Genomic DNA, 25,213 nt, shown 5'->3' on the forward strand with positions numbered 1-25,213 from the left:
TATAAAAATTTACTTAAAAAATCGAATTCCCTTCGCAACCTCTAAAAGACTATTTTATCCGCTGAAAGCGAGCTGCGCTTAAATTTTCTATAAGCATTATTCTTCGCATTTTTCAAACAAAGAAGCCTCTTATTATACCAAGGTGGATGCCGAGACCTGATTACACTTTTCTTTGGAATATATTTAGAAATACCTAAAAATAAAATTTTTAAAAATTCATTATAAGATTTACTTAAACAAAGCTTGTCATTTAAAATTTCATGCCGGTCAAATAGAGACAAGTAACTATTTAACGAAGAAAAATCACCAAATTTAAAATTGAATTGTGGAATATTTACAATTTCAACAGGTAAATCATTAACAAATTTAAGCTTAATTAATAATGGTGGGTAATATAAATCTTTTTTTACAATAGGAATTTCAAATTCATTTAATTTAAAAGGTTTTACTGGTAAAATCATGAGAGATAGAGGAAAATGTCGCGAAAAACAAAAAAAAATTTTAACACAAATTTTCAAAAAATTTCGAGTTTTTAAAAAAAAAATTAAGAAAAAACAATAATTATGACTGAGCATTATTTTGAAAACTATAGCTCAAATCTAATTGATTGTAAAAATAAAGAACAATAAAAATAAAGAACACTTAATTAAGTGTAAAGCAACCCCCCAATGTTTACTCTTTGACGCATGATTCCGAATCTATAAGTAATTATTTATAAGTAAGAAAAAACTAATATCTTTTCTTTTAAAAACGCAGCTCGAAAAAGTGTATATCTGCACCCCCAACCATACAATTTTTTACTGGAAATTGGTCAAAAAATCATCCGTGAAATTATTTATCTTCTTATGCGAAACACTCTTTTAACATATTTACAAAGTAAGTTGTTATATAAATGTATAACAAGTAACAGTTCTTGTATTCACCCCATATAACATAAAATGCAAGTAAATAGCAATTTGTCTTTAATTAAAGTTTTTGGTTTTAAACCTTTTCAGAAGGTTTATTTATTAGGTCCTTAAGAGTTTTTTAGTTTCAAATTATTTTAACAAAATTTTAGATTAAATAAAATATCGAAAAATTTTTGTCTTCAATCGAAAACATAAATACAGGTCTGCATAATTTAGTGGTAAAATTTATAAGAAGGTTCAAATTTAAGATAAAACTTTTATAGAAATAAGCTGTTATCCTTCTTGAAAAAGTTTTGTTATGAAGCTTTTGAAATAATATTCAGCTTTTCAAGATTTGATAGATTAAAACAGGACGCAAACCAACCATTAAATAAAAGCTTTCCTTTATTTCATTTTCTGTCCTAATTTTTATTAAGAAAAGCTGTCAGATTTTTTATATGTTGTTATTCAGACAATATATCGTTGGTTTATATCCTCAATAGTCGTTAAGAATCCTGACATATTTCTTCAGAAGTGCAAGCCAAAGTTGTTTCCGAAAATATTGGGTTGAAATTCTAGTTTTCTTTAACAAGTTTCATTTACAACAAATATTTAAATAATTTTAGCTGAAACTTTTGGTTTTTTATACTTTCACAAGATTTTGAGAACTGAAGAAATCTAAAAAAAAATTTGAATTGAAATTAACTTCAAATTATCAAATTTAAATTTCGTTCTAAAATATTATGAGCAATACTTTATTTAGGTTTTCTAGTAAGTGAATTATATTTTCTATTTTAGGTTTAGTTTCTAGCTTAAAAACCTAATAAATATGAGATAAACAAAAATTTATAATTGCACATTTAAAAATTTATAAACAAAAATTGTTGGAAAATATTGAATACGAAAGAGGTTATATAAATTGAAATTTGAATTATATGAAAAAATTACTATTTCCAAAATGTAAATATTTTAGCTTTTCCGTGATTTAAACCAAAAAGGAAAATTTAACATGATATGGCGCGGTAATAATTGAAACCGAATACTCGTATTATAATAAGTTCTGAAAGATCTTATTGTATAAATGATCTCGTTAAATGAAAACCAAGAAAGAATCAAGTTCGTATTGAAAGGGTAAAAATATGGAAGAGTCAACAATCATGGACTTTAATTGGTAGAATCTAGGGAAAACCATTATCAAATAACCATCATCTGGAAAAGAATTCAAGTAAATTTATTATTTCAATAGGTGCGGAAACGATCCAAACAAGGGCAAAAGCAGATTATCTGTTACGAGACGCTATATTAAGATTAATACCATCGCATTGGTTTTGTTGAGCGGCTTGTATTTATCTACTTATCTAAGCAACACGATACTGCCAGCAAGTACTACCATCAGAACGAGAGCACCCTTACTTATACTTTTTATGCGAAATATGAGAAATAAAATGGAGAAATTTAGAGGCAGGAGTAGAAAAATACATCCCAAAGCACAAACCTTTTTTTGAATTTTACAACAGAAAAGCGTTTTTAGTTTAAAACCTAAATACATATCCTTAGAATATCTATACTAAAAATTCCAAAATTATTTACATTATTCTTTAATATATTCCTTCACATAAAAATTTATTTATTCTATAATTATAAACACAAGTGTTCGAATTATGAACTATTTTGTAATAATTCAACATTTCTCTGTGGTTTGTGCCCAAGAATAAATTATACGAATCAGTAACCAAAATAACCTAAATTCATTTCTTTTCCAAAAAGTGCTTATTGCGTTCACTTTACCCGTCCGTCTCTTCCTCCATATATCTGTTTACAAAAATTCCACTTCTTTTTAGAAAATTGTAATTGTATACAAACAGAAATCCATTCAAAGAGATATTTTGCTAGAAACTTATTTCTCCAGATGAAAATTTTTATTTATTTCTCCACTGTGTAAGTTATAGTCCCTCAAAGTAATAAATATTCCATTTTTTAACTGTTTACTGTGTTGAAACCAGAAATATATTTAAATTCTGCAAAAACAGAAAAGGCTGATTTCTACTACCGCGATACCGTGTAGTGAAACTTTAAAATGACAAAATTGCCCTTGAAAATAGCCATTATTTGGTAATAAACTTTCTCGTTTTAAATTTTTTATATCGTTTTTTTCTAGACGGTAAGTTTGGAAGTTGAGAAATTTTAGGTTAACGTTAATTGCAATGTCATTATAAATACAATTTTTTATCTTACCTCCCTTATCTAACAATTCAATAAACCATTTTGTTCACGCTTCTTTTAATATTTTTTTTTTCATCCTGAATGTATGCAATAATTTGATATTTTGTGGTATAAGATGATGAAAGTAAATAGTGGTGTAAATTATTTGTAAGGGCAGAATTTTTATTTGTTAAGGGGAAAAGTGCTACTCTAAAAACCGTTGGTTTGATTAAACTTTATTAAAAAAAGCTTTCTTCCCCTTTTTAACATAAGAAATTTTTTGTCTTTTTCTAGACTAGAGCTTTAGATATTAAAACTTTTATAATTGTTGCCAAAATAAGAAATTTTGTAAGGCAAAATGTTAAAAACCAAAAAGTGGGAGGATATTTCTTTTTAATAAGCGATTATAGTAAAAAAGTGTTGCCATACATTGTATTATAGTTGGAAAAAATGCTTTTATTTTTATTTTAAAACTGTTATATTTAATTTGTTTTTCTTCTTTTTTTTTTTCGTATAACATAAATTTTCGTTTTCACTTCGTTTCGTGTATTTTTCTTTTTTCATAATCAATTTATTACTGTTGTTATTGTTTTATTTACCATTTTCATACTATTCACATCATCGTATAAGGATATGGATATTGTATTTAAGCTCATAAGGAAAGAAGAAAAAACATGAAAGAAAAAAAAAACAAAAACAAATAAATAAAACCCGAATGGAATATGAAAAGAAAATAAGAGCAAAAAAAAAAAAAAAATGAATGACGATGGTAAAAGTGATTTTGTTTTTTCGTTTTAATTTTTTTTTTTTTTTGGTGCTTTTTCCTTCTTTTTCTCATATATTACATCTATACTTATTTCTTTTCTGTTCTAATTTTGTTTTTTTTTTTTTTTGTTTTATTTTGTTTGTATTCTTGCAGAGGTTTAGAAATCAGTTCAACTTTGAAACTCATACAGTTTGTACATAGCAAACAAACGGTGACGACGCGTCGACGGGTTGACACCGCGACCTTCTAAACCATTTCTTGTAATTAACAACAATAGTAACCAATAATAGAAAAAAAAAAATTAATAAAAAAAAAAATAATTAAAAATTATAAAGACAATTATAAAATAAAAAATATCAAAAAAAAAAATTTTTTTTTAATTTTTCAATTTTTTATTTTTTAGTTTTAAATTTTTTTGTTTTTCGAAAATAATTTTTTCTTTTTGTTTTTTTTTTTTTTATTATATAAAAATTATCTAGATTATTTAATTTTCCAAATATAATACAATTTATTATATTATATAGATCAGAGCATCCTTGAATTAATCAAGGAGAAACATCGGCCAACCAAAAAAAAAAAAAAACAAAACAAAACAACAAAATCTTCTTTTATAATGTAACATCAATAGAAGAAGGAAGGAAGAAAACAAAAAAAAATTCTTTAAAAAAAATCCAAAAAAAAAAAAAACCAACTAAAACCCAAAATGAAAATCATGATTTTCTATTTTGAATAAAATCAAAAATATTCAAAATACAAAAAAAAAAAAATTAATTAAAAAAATGATAAAATAATAAAAAATTAAATAAAAAAAAAATTCGATGTAATTTCTATTTAAATGTGTGTGTAGTAGAAATAAAAATATTTTAACAAAATTTTTTCAATTCTTTTTAAGTTCATCTCGGTGTTGTAAACGTGTCAACGTGTTTAAATGTGCGTATATTAAATGTATAAATGTGTAAAAATATAAATGTTAAAAAAATTATTATAAAAATAAATTAAAAAAAAAAAAAATAATTAAATTTTAAGCAATACTTAATACAATTAAATATTGCTCTAATTCAAAAATATTAACAAAAATTAATTAAATAAAAAAATAAAATATTCACTGTTTTTATGTATGTATATGTAACAAACTAGCTGTTGTGAATTTCAGAAAAAATTGAAAAGAAAAAAAAATATTAAATAATCGTTATTTAAATTTATCCACAAAAAAAATTAAAATTATTTATTTATCCATATACTAAATGTGTAGCGTTAAATGTAAGCATATAAAAAGAAAAAATTTATAACTACACTATTATTCATGTAACATTTAAAATCAATAAAATTACATAAAATAAATACAAAAAAAAAGCAAAATTATTAATATTAAAAAAAAAAAAGGAAATGATTTAAATTAAAAAATATAAAAAATTATTAATAAATTATAATTAACTGTTATTTTATCAAAATAAAAGAAATATTCATTTAAAAAATATCTTTTGACTTCCGCTACAAATATCGTAACTTTTATTTAACAAAAAAAAAAAAACAAACAAAATTTCAAATTAATTTGAAATTAAATTGAAAATTAAAAAAAAAAAAATATCCTTTACTCTTTATTTTTTTCAATTCAGCATCGTTCTCTTAACCTTCTTTATATGCGTATTGTATAAGAGAAGGAATCCAGGAACCAATTAAAAATTATATGAGATATACGAAATTAATTTATTTTGAATTCTATATATATATACATACATATTTACTTACAAAGTTAAATATAATTTAATTTGTAAAAGAACAAAAACAAAAAATACAAGAAGATAAAAAAACGAGCGAATAACATTTACACAAAATTTTTTTTTTGTTATAGCTGTGTTCATCATACACGGAAAATATATAAAAGAAAAAATTAAAATAAAATAGGAAATAAAAATTATACGCACCTAAATATTAATTAAAAATAAATTTCGTTTATATAAGAAGGAAATCAGGATAAATAAGGAAAAGCAAAAGAGGAGAAAAATTTAAAGTTATAAAGAAATACAAGGATTCTTCCATTCTAGAAAGAATAAAATTGATTAAAAAGTAATTATGTAATTAAATAGTTTTATTATTTTTTTTTTTTCTTTAAAATTACAGGTATTGTTTCATAAATTTTATGCATATTTATGCATTTTCAACGGATTAACTATTTTAAAGGAGATTTCAAATTATAATCGTATAACTAAATTATTTATTTTGATTTTGATAATGAACAGGAATGAGAATGCCACGGATATTGAGAGCATTATGCGTTTAATTTTTGAATATTATTGTAGGAAACAGAAGCTGTAGTATTCACATTCGGAATCTAAAAATTTTTCTCAATATTTTTAGTTTTAAGATTTTTATATTTACAAATAGAAAAATTAATTTATTAGAATTAAAAAATATTTTGTTAGTGTATATTCTAATAATACATCCTGGGGCAACTTATCGGTTTGTAAACCGATTTTTGTTTTTTCAATTTTTATGAGAATTTTTATGTATTTTATATCTAAAATGCGTAAATTTTATTTAATATGAAAGTCAGATGATCTTTTCACAACAACAGCAGAACAGATTAAAATTTTACTTTAACTAGACTCTTTAAAAATCTATATCCTCCTTTAAATTTACGCGATTTTTTTATATCTATAATATTCAATATTGAATACCGATAAAAGTAATCAAGTAATATTGATAACCTTAAATTTTTAACATAAAAAAATATACGACATTATTGTCACCCCCTCTATTTAACATAATATGACTTATAAAACTGAAGCTTAACCTCTAAAAGGTCAAATAGTAGGCCTTCTCCTAAATGGAATATGAAACTAATAAGAAAAAATTCTCGTTCTGAATATAATCTGTTCTAGAATTTTTTACAAACTTTTAAAAGACTTATGTTTTTCCAGGTGTTTTCAAAATTCCAAGCCGAAGAGAAATTATGATTTTGTATACAAGTTCGAAAAAGTGCACTTGCGCTTATATTGCATATTGGGAAATTTGGAAATTTTGAAAAAAAAAAAAACCGAAACACACCTACTAGTAACCTATAACCTATAAATATTAATTTATAAAAGTTCTATATTTTATTCGAAAAATTTAATATTTTATACTATACTATTCATATACTAATATGGCTAATAATAAAAACCAAATGAATGAAAGGAATACTTGCCATTTGAATTCAGGCCTCAAATTACAACAAAATATTAAACGTATTCTAACAGCAGAATACAGGCGAATTTCTCATTTAATAAGATAGAAATCGCTGCCTTTTGCTATTGGTAAAACGCTGTTAAGTTCATTATATTGTTAAGTGACTTTTACTCACTTTGCCCAATATATGTTTCATTTTGACAAATACTGTAAAATTGTATAAATTTTAGAAAACAAAATACGGTTAGTTTTTACTCAAAATATTGATCCCTTTTCCAATATATAAATTTAATTAACTTAGAAATACCTTGAAACCTGGAACGCCTTGAAAGCTATAATTTTATATTCAAACTTAATGTTTCTAAAATCAAATTTAATCAAAATATAACATTCAATTCAAATTTAATTTATCGTTATCATAAATATGCCATGCATTAGGTAAGGCATTATAATGAGGGTATTAAAAACCAATTTGCTTATCCTTTCATATATAGTCATTTTATTAAATTTCTTTACGAGTTTTTGACATTATTGTGATTAATGATTAAAATTACATAATTAAAATTTATAAAAATGAATTGAAACAAAAATAGGTGATAAATTTTTGCATGTCATGTAATTATAACAATAACAGTCGATTATAATTACATGACATTATTTTAATAAAAATTAATTGTGTTAATCGGGTTAGTTGCTATGGTCTACGTGATGACCGCGTTTAAAAAAAAATAATTTTTCAACATAAAATTTTCATTTTTATCAATTATGCCACCTTATTTTGCTTCATTATATTGGGCGTGAACAAAAATATATCACAAATATACTTATGTTAATATTTTTATGCAGGATAGTACAATATGAACATCGCGTTATTATAGAAAACAACAACGGAAAATACCTTGGTACCAGACAATAAAAGCATTGTAACAATGTTGCAGATTTAAAAAAAAATATAAGCATGTTAATTCATATCTTGTAGCATCTATCACGCCACCAAGTTCAAAGAACAAATCAAACATAAAATCCAAATTTTAATGAAAATCACAAGGCTTGTTGGAAATTATTTGTGTGAAGGAAATTAACTAATATTTTTAATAATGCTGATTTGAGGCGCCGGCAAGCAAAATGTCTTTTTGGTAATTACAGTATTGAGCTTATTAAAGCGATCATAAGTATGTCGAAGAATCACGCAAGAGTTATCACGGGTTCTCATGTAATAGGAAACTGTTGCCATAAAGAATACCTAAGCAGAATGGGCTTAGGGACAGACGAGTCTTGCAGGTTCTGTGGGGAAGAGGAAGAGACCTTGATGCACCTTTGAAATGAATGTAAAGTGTTGTTCCATGAGAGAAGGGACACTTTGGGTAGACCATCGCTATAGCGGTCTTGTCATTTTGGAATATATCCCCGGATTTATCTGAAAGATGGGTTTCGGAAGGTGTACCAGACAAACTAATTGTTAATCAAGAATACCTTCCTTTTCTCTCAACGTGTCACAATTATAAAAGTAAAATAATATTCTAATTCCACAAGCTGTTTATGAGGTCTAATTTGCGGTTCTCTTTGAAATATCTTATTGCTTTGAATGTAGTATCAAATTTCAAACATATTTTTACTTTTTTACTCCTTATACTAGTTTTCAATTCGATGTGGCAGATAACAAATACCTTTTATTAACATTTTAATTAAAATTTGAATTAAAATTACTTATTAATACCTAGTATAGCTGTCCATTCAATAATAAAATTTTAATCCAATAAAGTTCGTGGAACTCATTGCATAATTATAGGGGAAAATTTGTTCTTCAACATACCGGTTTTAATGTCAGTTAAAAAACTTTCACGTAAGTTTTGATGTTAGTATTGGAATATTAGAAAATTCAAGAGGTAATGAATGTAATTTTTTAGTAGCATCTGTTTATCATGTATAGAAAACCAATTTGATAATACTCGTATTGTCAATTTTTCGACAGGCGATTCCGTATTTATATTCAACGCCTGCTTTTATTTTTGATGTGAGATTTTAACTTATCAAAAGTTGAGATGCTATTAAGAAAGTTGGTATTAATTTTTTTATTTTTCATATAATTATTTGTAACTACTAAAAATTTAATAAATATGCTGAAAAAGCAATAAAAATTATTATGAATAATAATGATCACAATTACAAATTTTTGCAAGGACATCAATTAAGCTATTTAAGAATATAGACCGTAAAAAACTATGCCTTTATTATGGATTATTTAATAAAAATCCGTTTAATAGTCAAAAGAAATTCTTGAGAAGAATTAAAAATAATTTTTATTTACGGTATAAAGTGTGAATATTTTACACTTAAACAAAAAAGAACCAAAAATTCATTATTTAATTTTCTTGACAATTCCAAATATTTTATACAAAACGAATTACGATATTGTATTATTAAATTATCAAAGAATAGCTTAAATTTCATTTTAACGTCTAATTCTCAATAATGATCTATAGAATTGGTAAGGCTTTGTAATTTTACACATGTACATTAAATAATACTTCCTAGCTGACATTCTTATTTAAAAAAGAAAATTATTTTAGTTTCTAGTGAATCTAAATTATTTTCTTATATTACACATTAATTTAAGTGCGTGTATTTAATATCTTAAATTTAAAACTTAAATATACTTAAAAAATTCAACAAAATTATAAAAATTCCTTTTTAATGAATTCAGTATTCAAGGAAATTTCTTATTTTTTTGGAAAAATTTTTGTTTTCTTTGTTGATAAAAACTTTTATTTGTAACCCAGAGAAGAGAAAATAATAATAATTGTTATGAAGAATATTTTATAAAAAAAAATATTTTTATTATCCTGAAATTTGAATCCCATTTCATCATTTTTGTTAAATTAAGAATTTTTTTTCTTTTACGGTAGCTAAGGATTATTTTACGCGTAAAATTATACTAAAATTCTTACTTGACTTTTTATAGAATACCAAGAACTTTTGTATATTTTAGTCAATTTTTTTTGTTCTGCTTAATATTTTCTTTTTTTTTTTGGTAAAAATTTAAGAATACGGATTGAAAATAGAAGTCCTGGGATAATTTATGCGGCTCATTATCAAATAAAATTTTTCTTTTTTTTTTCCGTGTTTTCTTTTTTGATAAAAACATCAACTTAACATGAACATTTATTTTTTCCAGTTTGGTTGTTTTTTTTTTTTGTTGTTATAATATTATAATGTCAAATGAGGAATAGGTTTCAAATAAAGAGTTTTTGAAAAGCACATTTTCTTTATACCCTTAGGTATAAACCTCATGTTTTTTCGAATATTCTTTGAATCAAAACTTCATCTCAAGTTCTTTTTTCTCTTTTCAAATTTGTTTATTTATTAATTGGCAATAAATAACTTCTGCATCAAAACTGATCAATGAGATTTTTGCACTTTTCAAGCCATTGAAGAGGTTTAGATGCGTTATGAATTTTACATCAATTTATTTTCTCTTTCTACGCATTCCTGCTTCTCTATTTTCTTCTGAAAATTCGGAAATTATTGTCAGCCTGCAAAATTCCAGTAGTTTCGTTCATTTTTTAAAAAAGATATTTGTCAAAATTTATGCATTCATAACTTTTTTTTAATTAAAAAATAATTAAGCCTTTAAAATGGAGGTGTCATGCAATTGTATACAAAGTTTAGAAAAAAATTAATTTTATAATAACTACATTTACACCCACAAGAAAGCTTAGCAAGAGAGTAAAAATTTTCACTATTTTCCTACTAATGAGAGAAAATTAATTTTATGCACGTATTAATAAGAACATGCTTTTTACGATCACGCAAAATACCAATAAAAATGATTGTTAGCTTTTAATATTATTTTAGTGATTTCTAAAATTCATAAATCTACAAACATATACAAAGTTTCATCAATGTTTTTTTGGACAATTATGTCCAAAATACATGTGCATGTAAATAGTAATAAAAATATGAAGTTTCTGTTATATAATGAATAGGGTCCTGTCCTTGAAACAAATGTTTTTTTGATTTCATATTTACATTTAACAGCTGACAGACAGATTGACTGATGAATTTTTATAGATTTACAGGCCCATAAATATACGAAAACGAATAAAATAAAATAACAAAAAAAAAAGCCTGAAATATTCATCAATGTCCTTGTAAAGTAAAAACGAAAAAAAACAAAATAATTTATTATTCTTTAGCTTTTCTTCTCATTCTTGCGTGTTGTAAAAAGTATATGTATATAAGAAAAAGTTTAATATTTTAACATAAATAAAATTATCTTCGGGCTGGACCTCTTTTATGTTTTATTTGTATTAAAAAAGATTCATTCCTGGTTCGTTGTTTTGTTTTCATCATCATTGTGGAATTTAAAATTTGGGTTTTTTTTGTTTATCCTTTTGTAAGCCGATTTTTTTTTCTTCTGTTTTTCTTGTTATTTTTGTTTTTGCTTCCTTTGGTTTTAAAGCAGGCTTTTGAATTTATTTAGTTTGTCCATTCTACTTAGATTTTGTTTTTTTCTCGCAACTAAGCAAGTATTTATGCTTTGTTATTTTTAAAAAAAAAAAAATATTATAAAATGGCCGCAAGGTTTTCCGAATAAGTGTGTTTCTTATTATTTTAAATATTTTTTACCTTCAATGTAAAATTATTACGCTTTTTAAAACAAACATCACGTCTTACCCTATAGGCTAGATTTCCATTAAATTCTGGATAATATTTGGAGTTATGGAAACAATAAAAATATTTTGTACATGTGGCAGTATTAAAATATTAATGAAAAAAATTATTTTTTTTGATTTTTTTGTGATTATGGATGAGCTGTTTTGCATAATTGTAGAATTATTATTGCTTAAATAATTAAGAAAAAAAATAATAATTATATATTTCTCTTTTATATTAATTTTCTAAGATTTTTGAGATGATGCTAATTGTGGCTATAGAAATGTGTTTTTTTTAGGAATAGTCTAATTTTTAATTCTGGCTTTTTTTTACTAGACTTATTCCATTTTAAAAATTCACAATCAATTTCTTTGTTCATGAACACTTTAAGTATATTTTATAAAAAAATGTCTTACTTACTATTAAAAATGGCTTAATGTTGCACAAAACTACTAATGTATCCTATAACTAATTATGATGCCTAAACATTATCTTAATTATTAAGTTTACTAACACCTCTTTTTATGAGAAAATAATACTATTCCAATAATGCATATTTGGAATTGATTGCTTCAAGGGGAAACACATCAAATAGAAAAAAAATGTAACCCTAAAGGAGCAAAACATTTCTTGTTTTTTATTTTTAATTAAACTCTTGTCACTGATTGTAAAATGAATATGAATTATAAAATCATTTATGCAATTTTATCATTTTAAAATTCTTTATACTAGCCTGCATTAATATTAATGACCTACATTAAATATTAATTAAGTAGTATGAATTTTAATTGCAATTCCATAATATTAAAAATTGCAGTAAGACCCTAAGAACAAAAAACGAGTGGAATGCGTGCGCAAACAAAATTTTAATAATTATAAATTTAAAAGCAAAAATAGGGTAACAAGTATTATGATATTAAGACAATATGCCATATTTGAACACTATATTTCTCTGCACATTTCACTTATAAAGCAACACCCCGCATAACTTGTTGTAGAGAAATTATAAATAGTTTATTAATTAATGTATGTGGTTTTGACTTGCTAATAAAAAAGAAAAACTAAAATGATACGTGAATAAAAATGATTAAGAATAACTGGAATGAGTGATCAAGGAGTAATGCTTCTTCCGAAACTAAGCAATGAATTTATTTTAAGGTTGCATATTAACTGAGTTTTATACTTAAAATGTATAAGTAGTTTGGTACATTAATTTTCAAGTTCCTTTTAACATTTATACTACAGGAATGGCTAACACAGAAAAATTCATAAATTTAATAATTTTTTTTTTGAAACAAATTAATTTAATACCTAATAAAATTCAAATAATCTCTTAAATAATGTTGAAAGTTTAGTTACTGTTATTAAGTAAACGATATAATTCCGATTTATTTATTGTTTGTTTTAAGGATAACTGCATGGAAAAAAAAAAGGATATGTTTTCATTGTTATTTTTCTTTATTCATTACGTTCTTACATTCTTAGGCTTATTTTGTTTTTCCATTTGTTTTTTAAGTATATATATATATAAATACGGCTGTATATATAATAAAGCTTAAAAGCAATAAAAATATGAAATTTGATATAAGATTTATCAAGGATTTTGACCTTCGTATTAGATAAAAATCGAAATTTACCATAGGATTAAATAAGGGAAAAGGTCGCTTTTTTGTAAGACCATTTTAGGTTAAAGGAATTTTATATATATATATATATATATAGATAGAAAATCCTTTCTTAGCAATTGTATATATAGGTTTTAGTTGATTTAATGGAACTTAATATGTATACCTACTTATATACCCTTAGGTATAAACCTCACTTAATGTACATGCGCTTTATATTTTGTAAATATTTATGTACATACAGTTCATACACATTACATACATATATTTTGTTTAAGCTTCTAATAAAGAATTTATTAATTGAAGATTATATTTGGATTTAAAATGCTTTGTTTTTAGATTAATATCAAAATTATTCTAATACTTTTTTTTTTTTTTTAGAAAAATAAAAGTAGAGGACTTCAAAATATTTCCAAAAATAAAAACTTAGATTAAGTAGGGTCTTTAATTTCTTAATTGATATTAATATTTAAAATATATTTTGGTTTTTGTAAAATGTGCGCAAATTAATCCTGTAGTGATTTATTTTGAAGATTTTTTTCTTAATTTCTAAAAAAAATTCTGAAACCTTTTTGGTTTGTGATTTTATTGTCAAATGTGTCTATGATTTGTGACATAATAATGTAATTACTTCCACTTTAAAATTAGTATATAGATATATATACATAATTACTCCAAATATTATTACGCGTAATGACCCTTAGGGTCCAAACACATCCCTGAAGAAGAAAATGCCATGGTTTTTTGAAAAATAAGTTTATGTCAGCTTTCTTTATTTCGTTAAATCTGATTAATTTGGATTTTGAGCTTGTTGAAAAACATTGATGGAGTAGTGTTAGGAATGCAAAGGAAAACGTCGAAATTTAAGAATTGAAGTCTTTAAATTAAAAAGACTTAATTTCTTAAATTTTAGCCTTTTCTTTGTAATAATTTATGCCTTTATCGAGTAATTTGCGGGACACATCGTTGCATTATCCAGCGAATCTTCATTGAAGAATAATTTTTAAAACTTGCTTAATTTTATTATAACAACGAATATATCCAGTCCGGACAATCTTTTCCATTTTCCAATATTTAAATTTTTATTTGAAACTGCAGTCATTTTAATTTAAAATTGCAAATTTGTTGTGTATATGTGTATATGGATACACAATTAATGAATTCTTTTTTATAATATGTTAATTTCCAACATAATAAAAAAAAGCAAATAAAATCCATTACGTTTTTTAAATAAAAAACGTAATTACCTTTTAGCACGTTTCTAAATAACGGAAAAAATGCGCATCTATTTTACTGAGTTCGTCCTGCATTAAAAGCCTGGGTTTATAGTATACTTTTGCATCAATAATTGGAATGCTTTTCATTCCCATGGCCCAAAAGGAAATGAAGCCTATGTACTCCATTGATGCAAAATTCGTCTTGTAAACATAGCTTAAGATCCGCCATCTACTCTAAATATTACAACTGATTCAAATAGCTGACTGATATACCTGCTCCATCCCTGAATCTGAATGTCGTAACTGCTTAAACTCCTTTACTAAAGGTAAAATATTAAATTTTTCGATGACTTCCCATTTACTCACTAATCAGCCGTCTTTACTCACCTAATTGGCATTCGAAACCGACAATTGTATTAATGCTTGTAGAAAATGTGCTACCTTACAAAACTTTAATTTAGGGTCCGTCTTTATTGTTTGTATCTTATATTTGTCAATTTTATTAAAAAACAAACGAATAATGTTTTTTTAATTATTAACGACAAGATAAAATAAAAATATTTACAGTCCTTTTAAATGAAGTTCCTTGCTTTCACTATAAGTTAATTAATTGAATTTGTCGCAATGGTTAAAAAATAAAAATGTAAAATAATGTTGAAATAATAATGACCATTGTTTTTACTTTTTGAAATTTTCGAATGAATTTTTTAAAATATTTTAATTGAAAGTGATATAAAATATTTTATATATGGAAAAACTGCTAATTGGTTTGGATATTATGAATAATGTGCTTTAAAAAATAATTGTGTACCATTTGATAGTGATATAAAATTTTGCAAGAATAAAAAGTCAGAAAATACTCTGTTGAAAACATTCTTTATTTATAGAGGATTTTTGAAAAATGGGCAGTTCGAGAAGCCTAGTTAAAGAAAAATCTTTTTGAAAATCCTTAACCTTAAAAGTATTATTAAAAGTGCCTAAAGCGTAATTTATTTGAAATTTTGAAACTTCAAATGAATTTCATTGAAAACAATTTTATAAAAGCAACTAATTTAAAGTTATATAGAAACGTTATTCGCTTACAAACTCGTTTGCGATTGTGTTGGACTATTAAAAATTTTGTGATTTTTCTAAGTTTCCATCACAAAATTTTTAATAATCCAACAGTTTAGAGGTTTTTGAATAAACTCAATTTTTCAAGCGAACATTGGAATGAAAATTGAATATTAAGCAAAAAATTGTTTTATTACAAACTAGTTTAAAGGAGAAATGCAAAGAGAACTTTCAGTATTTTTGAAGTTGCATCTAATTAAGTCTAACAATGAGAGTAATCATACAATAAATTTATTATTTTAATGTTTTTTATTTAAATTTTCAATTTAATTTCATTTTGGCTGAAGAAAATGTGAAGTTTGATAAAATGTAATATAGTAGTGCGTGAGTTACGTATATTCCAACATTTTTGATTTGACAACAATGTCGCCAGATGGATTAAACTTTTGTTTTTCAAATAATATTTTCAAAAAAAGAATTCCGTAAAATATTTTAAAATGCATAATAAATTTTTTTCTCTTGTGGCTTAATTGTTTTTTTTTGGAATAAGTTCTGGTTCTTTTGAAAATTAATTGCAAATTAAATTCATTTATATATGTATATTATAAATAAAAGGTAGGGCATATCTTCGGTCTGAATTCTCAATAAGTATATTAAAAAAAACAATTACAGACTCTTACATACATTTGTATTTGCAATGGTAAATTGTTAAAATTACATACCGATAGACCTGAAATTAAGGAGAATTTAATATGGAAGAGAATTATGCCAAAATTTGACAAATCGGTGCCCTTTGTAATATGATAAATATATTAAATTTCCTAGATAAAATCTCTTTAATGGAGAGGTATTACAAAAGTTGAATTGATAGTCATAAGTTATAAGAGAAATTTATGTGAAAAGAAAATATAAGAATGTTTCTAGAAGCACGTCGTGAAAGTACTCGTAAAGATCATCAATATAAGTTGTTTCATTAAATAACTCTAACCGTTTTTAGATAAAAGCACATACATAGAATTCTTACGAGAAAAGTAGTAACAGTAATCTTTCGTTATAAAATCTAAGTTTTATGATGGAATAATTAATTTTCCACTACTATTTTAAATATTTGAAATATAATTATAATAGTAGTCTTAAAAAGAAAATTACTTTTAGCGAGGTTCACATGATTGAAAGAGAGGAAATTGTATTAAAAATTTTGAAAACTTATCGAATTTTTCTATACACTGGCAACTTTGTGTGAGGGATTACTGTACTCTATTAATAGTTTTATTTTCGGAACCTATTATTATGCAGATAATTTATTTAAATTCTAATACAAACTTATACTTTTGTGTTCTTGCTCTTTTACTGTATTTGCGTGTAATATTGGGAAAATATTGCATTTAGGAAAGTTTCTGTATTTAAAGAAATGCGTTAGAAATCCATTTTCCATTAAATTTAAGGTTATTATACTAATTTTTGCAAAAAAAAACATACTTTTACATTTGTATAACTATAAAAGTATGTGCATTGGTTAGCGAAATCATATAGAATGAATTTCACAAAAACTAAATGGTTAACTATTGCAAAATAACAACAAAAAAATTTTTTTCATTTTAAATCTAAAAGTTTTTTTCTAATATTTCCAATTACTCTCACTCGCTGGTATATAGAAAACTGGCTTGATGTCCTATTTATTTTTCTCAATGCAATTAGTTTTTTTTTTCTTTTGAAATCGAATTCTCTGTATCAATTTTTCTGTAGCAGAAAAATCGATTTCAATTAGTTTTTGATTTTAAATGTTAGTCAATTACAAAAAAAAAAGAAAAAACAAAATCCAATTTAACAGGAGTAATTCTGGTATTTTTTTTTTTGTAATTTTTTCTATGTTATTACCACATCAGAAAATGTAGAAGTTTAGAGCTTAAAACTTGATTAAAATTTTTTAAATTTGAATTTCTTTTCTTTTTTTTAATCGATTAATGCAAAAACTATTTTGTTTTTGGTTCAGTATTAAGCATACATTATAGTTTCAGATGGAAAATATTGTTTTATAACATCGTGTTTCTAAAATTGAAAAACAAATGCATAAATTTTGCAATCAAAAATGTTATTTGCAAAAGCAATCATTTTAAAATGCGCATTTATTTATAAATATTTGAAATTTATTACAATTAGTTCGCATCTGTAATCAACTTGCAGTTAAAGCTTCCAATCATTCTGAGGAAATAAGCTATTAAGCTATGATGATGGCGGACTTTATCGGGAGGCGAAAGAAACCTCAGCCTTGTGAGAAATTATGGTGTTCTAAGAACAAGCGCAAACAATTCAGACTTACTCTTGGAAATATAGTACCAGAATCTTTATGAAAACTTTATTAAAACTTTATGAAAACATAAATTACGCAGAGGAAATGCAAACTGGCATTAAAAATTAAGCGAATGGTGTTTTTCTGTTTAGTTAATAACGATTGCAGTTAATTAAAGTAAATACGTCCGTAAAAAATCAGGCCATACTGCAAGTTAGACTTGAAAAGGCCATAATATACCAGGTTCAAAATAGAGCTATTACATTGCAAACTAGGTTGTTTTAGTTGGCGTATCACTTTATTTTAATAAAATTCAAGAATAGATAAATGTTGATATCAATTAAGTTTAAAATCTACTGTCTGCGAATAACAAATTTATTAATCCTAAACCAACGCCTAAGAACACATAAATCGAAACTTAAACTAATATATAAGTTAAAGTAGTTTTTAGAACTGTACAGAGTTATATCATCAGCGAAGGCAAATAATGTAAAATTTAATTATTTTCAAAGAGTTTAGTGAAAAAATCTGGCACAGTGTTGCTTTCAACAATATTTTGTTTAACTTGGACAACCTGATTTGCCAAATTTATTACACATATGAATTTGAAATTTTTAATTCATGGAGACAAGGAGGTGAAATTGTTGTAATGAAATATTTATATGCTTGTATATACTGCTAAATTGAATTTATCGGTCTGTCGTAAATGGACCTCACAACATTTTTTGTGTGGCATTACAGATTTTCTGAAATTGAAATCGTACTCTCCTAATTCTGCTTATGTTACGTATAAATAAAATTTATGTGAAAGATACATTTTTGTATACTAAAAAAACTTTTTGATTTTTAAACGAACTTATGTACTTTAATAATAATTAATAACTTAATCTGCTTTAGTTTGAAAATTATGAAAAAATTTCCTTTTGACTAAACTCATTCAAATTAATTGATAATGCTTATGATGATTTTTCCTTCCCTCCCCATTATAACTTTTTGAAATTTTATAAAAAATTCTTGGGGCAAATATTGATTGTAATTTCTTAAAATACTTGACTTATTTTCTTAATTTTGCTTAAAATGTATAAGTATTAGCAACATGCTTATAACACAACGTTCAAATAATATTTTGTAAAATCTCCTAACTCCTTTAAGAGCAATTAAAAATTTGCTTACAGTTCTAATTCGAAACTTTTTCCTTATATTATTAAATACTTTAAAAAGTTTTACATCGTAATTATTTCTTTAATTTTTGTTTTACTCTATATTGTATAAGTTGGAATTATCAGCACTTGCTGATGAATTGAAAAAAAAAATCAATTGAAAATAAGATAAATAATTTTTGATTCAGAGATTTTATTTTAGTTTTTTTTAAACAACAACAGTTTGTACTTGTATATAGCAAGTAAAAATAATTATTTTTATCTCAAGTCGAGAAGTATATTCATTCAGAAGACAGTATTTTGTTCTATGGTTAAAATAGTCAGTGAACTTCTCTTAAAACTTTCGATTCAGTTATCTCTTATCATTTTCAAACTAAATTCTATCTCCTTTAAAATAAAAACTTCAAAAATTAAAATAAATAAATTTAAGTAGTTCTGATAACTATAAGATATTTAAAGGAAATCTAAATTACATTGGAGTGAATTTATAAAACAACGTTAATATTGATAATAATTTATTAAAAGACGACACTATATTTGAGTTGTTAAATAAAGTGACAGAGACCTCTGGAGTTTGCTAGTTCAAGTCCAGCTATTTGTTTTTTTTGTATTTGTGAGTTTTATGGCTTTTACCACGTTATATAATTTTGTTACGCTGTTGTATGAACAATATTGCTCTATCTCAGCATTAATATTATAATGGACATTTCTAGTGTTTTTAGAATACCACTATAATAATATATGTGCTAGCTATACTGAAAAACTAATGCACGAATTACCAGTAACCATTACCATTAGTTTTTTTTTTCATTCCTTATTATCTCTACAACTTTCTCTGTTTCGTGCCACTCTCTTTATTTCTGCCGTGCTTTATTGCGTTTTCATTCTTTGTGCATTCTTTCTCTTCATGTCTCTTTTTGTCACCCCAGATTTCTTCGCCCATGGGGTTTTGATTCCACGGTTTGCTATCGATATTACTGAACGTCTTCATATGTTACCAATCCATTTCGATGTGGGTTAACTTCCATTTTTCTCATAATTTACTAAATGCAGACCTTGCCTTGGAAATTCTGCGTTCTATGTTTTTATTTCTTCCTCTTTCTTTTGCAATTGTCGTACCCAAGTATTTGAATTCTGATACCAACTTAATGTGGCTACCTTATACGCAAACGCGGCCAGTTGATTCAGTTGTTATCTCTGCCGACCTATTTACGATGAGTTGCATCTTTTCCAGGCTGTCTAATGTATATGCAAGTTGCCAACTGATTTCTTTGTGTAGTGATGCTATCTCCCTCATACTATTGTCAAATAGAATGATCAACAGATACCCATTAAGAGTGATCATTGCTTATAAAGTAAATTAATGTTATAAACCGAATATCAAGAGTTTTATCCCATTTGGACAAGTATTGTATTATAAATTTTTTGTGTATAAAAGAAAATGTGAGAAAGGGTGAAAAAACTTTTTGAATATTTTCTTTAAAGAAAAATTTTATAAGGATAAAGTTTTCTTTCGTTTTTTTTGGTTTTTGTACTTTTTTTTTATAAAAAGAAGTTTTCACAATATAAAATTACAACAAAATTTCCATATTATCAAAATCAGGATCTAAGTTTATTATTATTATTTTACTTGTTTTTACTTTTGACTTTCTTTTATAATATATTTAAAATACCATAAGCTAGATAGATTTTGTATTTTATTAAAGATAATGGTTGGTTTTTTCTTTTGGTTTTTCTTTTTGTTAAAGAAATTCGTTTATCACCGGGGGGCTTTAAGTTCCTGTCAACCCAAATATTATTGAATATTGCTTTCAATTTTTAGAATAGATTCATTATTATTAATATTCGTTTCTTTTCTGTCAAAGTGTGGCTTAGAAGTTTTCTTGTATGTATGTTTTAATTATAAAATTTATCTTTTTCAAAAAAGTTACTGTCATTCTCCTCTATAATCTTTTTCTTCTATATTTTTTCTTGTTTCAGTAGATTTGTTTTGTGTGTTCCTCATTTTGTAGAAATTTTAAATTTTTTCTTTTTTCTCTTAATTTTCTGTAATTTGAACTTTTACTAAGTTTAGTTGTTTTAATTTATGAATTTTAGATTTAATCCGATTCCCGCGATTTCTTATTTTTTCTTTACTTTTTTATCTTCCTTTATTCAGTGCTTATTAATTCTCTTATCTTATTTGTACAAGTGAATTGAGGAACAAATAAAGTTGAATTAAACGAACGGTTTGTAAAATAGCACTTTTCCTTAATTGAGCAAGTAAAAATACTGCCTCCCAAAAGTGATTTCAAATAATGGTTAAATTCAACGACAATTGTGTCAGAGGAATGTTTGACTCGGCAGAAGAAATCGCTAGCTATTATTTTCCGTTTACAAAATTTGAAAAATGTTTGTGGTTTCTAATAAATATTTAAAAATGTCTCCTCTTCCCCAATAGATAAAAATTTTCTTTATTGTTTTTTATGTTAAACGGTGTAGAAATTTTATAGACAGACATACAGAGTAAAATTATAAGCATCTTTGTTTTCAATTTTTAATTTTTGGAAAAGTACTAAAAATAACTACAGTTATAAAAAAAAAAGATTCAAAATGAATTCTAAAAATAGGCTTATGTAAGTAATACAACAAACAATGAAAATAATGTGAAGAAATAATGAAGTAGTAAAGTGAATTTGTTTTAGATTTCATTTTCATGATTCAGAGAATTTATATTGTCTTTGGTTGACCTTCAATTTCTTATTACTATAACATAATTTCAAAGAGAGTTTGCTATAATTAAACGAGTGCCTCAATTTTAAATAATTGATAATAAAAGTGAAATTACTAAAAGACTCTCATCTGGGATAGTAGTCCATGTTTTCCACTTTAAAAAATTTTCAACTATTAAATATTAAGATATTCAAAAAAAAAAAAAAATAGTTAATATTTTTCTATTATTTTCATTGAGAACAAAATTAGTTTTCATAAATTCTTTAATATGTATAAAAAAGGACTATAAATAGAAGATATTTTTTCCTCTTCACAACAAGGAAATTTTTTGAAAGTTCGCCAAAAAAATACTTATGTATTAAATAATATTATTATTAGAGACTATAAATATAAAAAAAAAAATTATTTATGGGCTGGTACAATATAAAAAAGTAAATACTTCTATGTCCTTGATAAGGATATTTTGTAAAATAAAATTTTAATTAGATTAAATAATAAAAATACAAAAGAAATAACTTTCAAGGATGTAATTTTCTTTTACAGTTTAAATTATAAATAATATTGTGAAGAAGAAGAAGAAGATTGAAGTTGAAGAAGGTCCTTAACAAAAATTTTTCCAAAATAACAAATGGAAAAGTTTAAGATAAATAGAATTTTTTTTTTTATAGGTTTTTTTTTATTTAAGTTTTATAAATTGTGGAATTTTTCATTTTCTTATTTAACATCATTTAAAATGTAATTAAAATTCTGATCGTATTTCAAATATTTTTGTTTTTTCTTTTGGCAAAAATCTTTTTCTGTGGTAATGCCATGAAATTTTTCTTTTTGTTTTTTGTTTTTGTTTATAATTTATTATTTAGGCTAATTTCATTGTTTAAAAATATTTAATCTTAGCTCATTTGTCATTGTGAATATTATTGTGAATGTAAACATGCAGATTATAATTATTTAATTTTTTCTTAGAAAGTTTTTAATATAAAAATTATTTAATTTTTTAAGAGCGTGTTTGTTTTTTATAAAAGAATAATAGCGCCCATATTCAGATTGTAGAATTTGTAAGATAAAGCCTGAAGGATTTATTTGAACATTAACCATGCTAATTCTATAATATCTAGATTTAAAATAGTGTGCCATCTTGTTAGTATGTGAACATTGTACTTTGAATATTACTTAAATGATAAATTATGTTTAAAATAAATAAAAAATACTTTTGAGGGTTTATGAATTTCTTAATTACATATTTAAATTAATATAAATGTACGTACACGATTCCGTATCAAATATTTTACGTTATATACGAATATCAATATGATAAAAAAATTTATGAGAGGCTAAACTTAAGGTTTTCATAAATAACTTAGATATTATAAATTAACCGTTTGTAACGACTAAAACATCTACAACAGCGTCGGCTCTACAACATTTCCAAAGTAACCTTTTGCGATGAGAGCCGCAAAACAACACAACCATTGAAAACTTGAAAAAAGTTATTTATTATGCGCAATGTGCAATGTTTATTGCATATTGTTTATTGTCTGAAAATGGGGAGGCGCGAACTAAGGGTATCAAACAAGCCAGAAGCGGGCCTGGGTATAGGTATAAGTATATCGTTTTAATTACCATCAAATTATGAGTGAATTTAGCTATTTGAGGCGATTCATTCCGTCCATCTGATCGATAATCCAAAAAATAAATTAAGATAAACTAAAAAAATTTTTCACAAATTGATTATAAAAGTTATGGCGTAAAACGACCTCTATTTAATTTCGTTCGATTAGGTTTGGCCCGAGTAGCTGTAAAAGCCTGCAGTATTAAAATTCTTAAAGAATTAAAATAATACGGCAGGTATTTAAAAAAAAAATTGGTTGTAGTTGTACTAATTCTTTTAATAGCTGTTATACAACATCAATTGTAATAATCTGTTTATATATAGGAAACTATAAAGCTTTAATATTTTAATTTGCTATTGATAAATGAGTTTTGCTAAAACGTTACAGTTACACGAGTACTTATTATAGTAGTTATTAAAAAACTCAAAATCAATTTACTTCAAACCTTACGGCTGAAACAAATTGAATAAGTGGAAAACTCTACCTTTTCTCATATTTTAACTTATTTGTATTTCAAATTGTCAAAAAAGGCACTGGGACGAGTTTGTTTACATATTCAAAATATCTGTAGTTACACTGAAATATTTTAAACATTGATATGAAAATTATTAATGTACTCATATTGATTTCAATTGAAAAATTTTAAAACAAACACTTAAAAACTTTTCAAGATTCTTGTTTGTTTTTTAAAATATTTTTTTTTTTTCAATTTGCTTTCAATAACCTTAAATTTTTTTAATAAATGTATCGTGTTATTTAGTTTGATTAAAGAAGTAGAAAAATATTATGTTAAAGTTGTGGTCTGAATAATTTATTTTCAGTTTTGAAAATTTTTTTTCTTAAATTTTGCATAACAATAGTCTAAAAAAAGAGTGGGCCTAAAATTTAAAAAAGAAAAAGAGTAAAGAAAAGAAAAATTTTCTGTTTTCTGTTATACAACGATTCTTTTTTATGTTGAGAATCAAATAGCGAGTAATGGTAATGGAAAATACATTGAAAAACCTTAAAAAAAAAAATCAAAATTTTATTCAAATTTTTTTCCACAATAGCTAGGCAATGTTGTTTTCTTATGCGTACGTTTTCGGTTTCTTTGTTTTTTATTTTATTTTGAATATCAACTTCAATTAAAGACACCCGGCACGCACTGTTTAATTTTTTTTTTTTTTTTTTGGAAATATTTATACTTTTAATTTTCAGTATGATTATATCTTTTCAGGTTTCCCCTACACTTAAAATGAGTTTTGTGTAAGATTGTTTTACAAAATAAAACATTTAAAATTTAAAAAAATGAAAAAAAAGAAGAAGAAAATGGCATCAATGCGAATGAATTAAAATCGTTTTTATATTTTAATACTTTAAGAATAAAGGTAGAAATGTAATTTTTCGAATAATAGAACCGTCTGCATGAACCTTTTATTTTTGTGCTGAAGCTGCTTAAGTTTTTTAAATTTTTTTTTTAAAAAGGCTTAGTATTTTGCAGACATGAATTAAAATTGCATACTTTTAGGGTAATTATTTTGTCTCATTGCTTTGCATGCTATTCTTTTAAATTTATAGTTTAAATAACATTATTCCCATTATTTCCTGCTGTCCACTAATTTGCATCTTTTACAAGTCACATTTTTTAATTTTTCCTACGGTTGTGTTAGGAGTAAATTTTTGTGTTAACTTGTTTAAACTTTCATAGTCTTCCAAAAATACGAGTATGTAAAATATATAACATGTTATTCGATTTCAGTTTGCTTGCTGGAAAAATTAGAGAAGAAAAATTGATAAAAAATTATAATTTGAATAGTATGGAAACGGAATGTCTTATATGTATAATTAGTATTTCCTAAAAGAAAAAATCTAGATTTGACCTAAATTA

General features: G+C 24.5%; 1 long non-coding RNA gene across 1 annotated transcript; it reads left to right on the forward strand.

Moving 5' to 3' along the window:
• Positions 1-4,006: 4,006 nt before the first annotated feature.
• Positions 4,007-5,918, forward strand: LOC129614144 (uncharacterized). Its single transcript, XR_008697359.1, has 3 exons — positions 4,007-4,115; positions 4,380-4,785; positions 5,708-5,918. It is a non-coding gene; the product is annotated as an uncharacterized LOC129614144 (long non-coding RNA).
• Positions 5,919-25,213: the final 19,295 nt, after the last annotated feature.

Source organism: Condylostylus longicornis, unplaced genomic scaffold, assembly GCF_029603195.1.
Source record: "Condylostylus longicornis isolate FDR11 unplaced genomic scaffold, ASM2960319v2 ptg000104l, whole genome shotgun sequence".
Classification (NCBI taxonomy): domain Eukaryota; kingdom Metazoa; phylum Arthropoda; class Insecta; order Diptera; family Dolichopodidae; genus Condylostylus; species Condylostylus longicornis.